At 40.4% G+C, this 4,571-nt stretch overlaps 1 long non-coding RNA gene across 2 annotated transcripts; it reads right to left on the bottom strand.

The window, feature by feature from the left end:
- Window positions 1-823: 823 nt before the first annotated feature.
- LOC111802351 (uncharacterized) lies at window positions 824-2,962 on the bottom strand. Of its 2 annotated transcripts, XR_002816253.2 has the most exons (4): window positions 2,707-2,962; window positions 2,546-2,627; window positions 1,995-2,072; window positions 824-1,006 (listed from the first exon to the last, which is right to left on the bottom strand). It is a non-coding gene; the product is annotated as an uncharacterized LOC111802351 (long non-coding RNA). The 2 variants fall into 2 exon arrangements; XR_002816252.2 differs by lacking the exon at window positions 1,995-2,072 and having other exon boundaries at window positions 2,707-2,958.
- Window positions 2,963-4,571: the final 1,609 nt, after the last annotated feature.

Raw genomic sequence — 4,571 nt, 5'->3', positions numbered from 1 at the left:
CTCTGAAGCTGTCAAAGAACCTCCCCTTAATCGAGGCTCGACTTCTTCTCTGGAGCTCTCAATAACTCTCAACAATCCTCGCCTTGAACAAAGTATACCATAGAGTCTCTCCTAAGGCCTCCTTCTCTGAAGCTGTCAAAGAACCTCCCCTTAATCGAGGCTCGACTTCTTCTCTAGAGCCCTCGAATAAACGACACCATTTGTTCGACACTTGAGTCACATTTGACTACACTTTTGAGGCTTATAACTTTTTTGTTCGACACTTGAGAATTCTATTGGCATGGCTAAGGGCATGACTCTGTACCAAAGGTTGGACATGTCCCATGTAGAAAAAACAACTTGAAGAAAGAGTTTCTTACGACCAAAAAAAACCTTAATCACTATGTTTTCAATTCTTAGTGTGAATAAAACAGACCTCTGAAAACTATAAATGAAAACTATTGATAGGAGAGAAATCACTAACATATGGGCCTAAATTTTTTACACAAGTTAACAACTCCTAACAATTTTCTCCAACAAAATGCTAGCAAGCATTTTTCCTAAATTTGTTCAAGCTAATAACTACAAATAATTATTTTACAATTGATCTTAGTTAATAACATTTGTTTTTTAAATCAAGCTTATTGACTCACAGAGTTAACTCAGGCACCATAGTAAGATATTCTTCCTATCCATTATAATAATAGATATAGGAAGAAAGTAGAGAGTAAGAGAGAAAGTAGAGTCTCACGACCCAATTTTCGAGGCTTTGAAAAACCGAATCGGGACTAAAAAGATGAAATCGAAAACAATCAAAAGAAAAGAAAATAAAAAGAAAGTGAAATAGAGAGATGAAAATCAAATAAAATTAAAAGATTTCAAAAGAGGATTTAAGTTTACAAAAAGGAAATAAAATACAAATATAAAAGGAAAAAAGACTCCAAAAGACCGGAAAGGGACTGACGCTCCGGAACGACCTCCTCTGTGACCGCACAGCTCTCCAACGCTCCTCCACCTCGACCGGCACCTGACAAAAAGGAAGGTAGAAAGGAATAAGTATAAAAATTATACTCAGTAAGCCACCTACTTATAGGCTCTCTTCGCATCTTAATTTACAGATTCCCACGGTTTCCTAACTCGGTTCTAGGTCATCTGGTTCTAGTCTTAGTCCCTTGGGGCTTGCCCCTTGGATTTCAGCGGTTCATCGTCCTTTCTTTAAACGCCTAGAGGTTCCTTACGCCAAGCTAATGTGGTCGGTATCTCTCTATAAGGTGCTACCTTTACATGGCTATCTGGGACTACATGGTATCTAGCCTAGGGGTGTGCTGAATACCCCTACGCCCATATAGTCCCCCTGTGGGGGGCGCGACCCAACCCGTTCCCATGCAGCTAATGGGCTGTACAACGTGGGGACACATTTCCCATGCGAAATGGCTAAGAGCAGTAAGGACTGATCAGGGACCCTTTGTCCTCTCACGAAGCTATAGATACCGTTCTCACGCTAGCAATCTATGAACACTCCGAGATACCCTCTTGCCGTGGCAAACCGCTAAGTTCCTAGGAAAAAATTAAATCTGGCTAGAGCGACATATCGCTCCTAACAATAATTCCCTAAGCTTATCATAGAAATGGGCCCTAGCAATTATCAGAGTGTGCATGCAATCGTCTTCTAACATCGTTACTATTAATTTATGCAAACTAGGCATATCGGCTCAACGGGGCGATGACCTCCATCAAGCACCCAGAGCACAAAGTTCGCGCTCAATGGGGGGCGAATTCGTCCATCAAGCACCCGGAACACAGAATACACAATTTCAACATAAATTAAATGCATGCATACATACAGCGGAAGCATAAAGCATACAGCAACACTCATGTAATTCACCCAATACAATCATATCAAATACTCTGACAAATAATTTACATGGAGAGCTAATCTGAAGTAAAACTACTAGCATGCATGCAATCCAAGCGAATCCTACAAGTTTCTTCCTAAATACCGGGTGGTGACTTACCTGGTTGACGCGTGCCCTTTTCTAGCGTTTCTTTGCCTGTGAGGTGTCTAAAAATACTGATTTCTTTAAATTAGGTCCCTATTCACTTAAAAACAGTATTAGAACTGGAACAGGGACAAAAATCGAGCAAACAGAAAGCAACAGGGTCAAATTGGCCGTCCCACGCGCGCTGGGAGTGTGTGGTCACGCGCGCGGGAAGGCGCCAGTCGCAGGCTGCACGCGCGCCCGCCTCCGCCTAGTCGCGGGTCGGCCCGGCTTGCAGGCGACACGTGTCGATGCCTCGCTGGAGCTGGTTTGCTCCAGCCGATGGTCGATTGTGTCCGGCGCCTGTCGCCGGCCGACTTTTTTTTTTTTTTCTTCTTTCTTCTCTGCCCTTTGAAAACCGAAACACAATCCTCTTTTCCGATTTTCATATCTTTCGATCCGTAGATCGGATCGACATGATTCCTTCGGCAAAGTTTTAGATCGTGTTACGGACTACGTCCTCGTATTTTTTTTTGTAATTTTTGCTTGACTACCGGACGAGTTAAGAACGTCGGAAGTTCGCTCACCGTTCTCGAACGACTCTCGGATCTCCGCCTTCAGGTTGAGATCTCGGCCAAACTTCTTCACAGAACATGCGTAGAGTTGTTCCTAGATGAATATATCAAGATTTCAGATCTTTATTCACAAAGGAAAACCGTAGATCTGAGAAAACGTTTAAGATCCTTACCTTGCGGGTTTTCCGATTTCTTGATGAAAAATGGGACTCCGGCCACCCACATTCTCTTTTCCCTTCCAAGAAAGTCTCCCTGCATCATGATCTTCACCTCCTTGCATCATGATCTTCACCGGAATAGACTCCGACAGTAGTTTTCGGTGAGTCTTCCGGCCGTTCATCCCTTCTCCTCTCTCTAGGTTCTCTCTACCCCTTTCTCTCACTATTTTTCTTTTGTAGGACTCCGGCTGGGGTTTCATTTGGATCCCTTAGATGGTTGGAGGGGAAAATTTACCAATTTGCCCCTCTCTTGACTTTTCCTTTTTTATTTCTTTTTCTATTTCTATTTCTCTTTCGGCCGTCGTTTGAATTTTTTTTTATAACTTAACGGGATGTTAAAGAAAGTTCTCCTCTCGAACAGATATGAGATCTCACAATCCACCCCAAGCCACCGCTAGCAGTTTTTTTCCTTGTTGGGCTTTCCCTTTCGGGTTCACCTCAAGGTTTTTAAAACACATCTACTAAAGAGAGGTTTCTACACCCTTATAAACGGTGTTTCGTTCTTCTCCCCAACCGATGTGAGATCTCACAGAATGTGACCCTCGAGTAAATGAGATATACATGAATAAATCAAGATTCTTTTCCACTCCAATCCTTCCAACTTCTTGCACCTTTGGGTCATTGGTATCCTCAATCGACACTACTGATTCTCCAAGCACCGGTTCCACACAACTCATTATAATACCTTTGATTATAATATCTCTAGCATATTTCTTATGGGAAAGATTACTAAAGTATTAGACATTTAACTCTAAAATATTTAATATTTATATTGATTAAACAACATATAATATATTTTTAATTCATTCGAGTAGTTGGTGTTTGTTTCGTCAAAATTACCTAGGTAGAGACTATGTTTCACTTAAAATTCACTCAAGAGAGAATAATTAAATACCGTGCCATATTCGATAGAGAATAACATTTCTTACCCTTGAAAAATAAGAGAGAATTAAAATTTAACAGTACCCGTTCAACCGAGCTTAATCCAAACATCGACTCACAAATTTAATTAACCTTAGTTGTATCCAACTATTAATAGGTAAGAAAAAATACACGTACAAAATGTTTGTACTATTGATAATACACTAGTCCCGATTGTTTGACTAAAACAATGTAACCATCATTCCAATTAAAGAATTTGATTCGAAGCTAGCTATCTCCTAATAGAGGAACGATCCATTAGTTTTTGTTGTAAGATTTGACTATATCAATTTGAGTAGCGTTTAGCCACAACTATAAATACCAAACTCTAAAGTATTTATAAGCAAAGTAAGTTTGCTAAAGGTATCTCTAAAAGGTGTTTCAAAATGAGTTGCGGAGATGAGTTGCCTTCCAATCTTGTTCCAATTAAGGATGTAAACGATGAAGAAGTGCAAATTGCTGCAAGGTTTGCAGTGGAAATGCATAATAAAAGTGGTGGACATTGTTAGATGAACACAACTCTCCTCAATAGTATGACATTGTCCTCAATAATAAGCTCTCATGGCCTTCCCCAAAAGGCCTCAAACCAATGGAGTTAGTATTCCTCACTTATAAACGCATGATCATTCCCTAAATTAGTCGATGTGGGACTTTTATCATCCAACGGACATCATTTCATTTACAAGCGTGAGGTGAATGGTCTGTTCCGTCTCATTAATGTTGTTGAGCCATTTTATATTCTTGTGATAGAAGCTATAAAAGACGAAGGGATTCATTGGTCATTTATTGCAAAGGTGAAGAAGTTCCTTTTTATGCATATGATATATCCGCCGCCGCCATCCCATAAGCTCTTATCTTTTGAAGAAGTCATCAAGTTTCCTGTCCCGAAGTAGCAGTAC

Source organism: Cucurbita pepo, chromosome 9 (genome assembly GCF_057944985.1).
Source record: "Cucurbita pepo subsp. pepo isolate OVF chromosome 9, ASM5794498v1, whole genome shotgun sequence".
Taxonomy (NCBI): Eukaryota; Viridiplantae; Streptophyta; class Magnoliopsida; order Cucurbitales; family Cucurbitaceae; genus Cucurbita; species Cucurbita pepo.
Note: the sequence above shows the minus strand (reverse complement) of the source record. Positions and strands in the feature narration are given on the sequence as shown.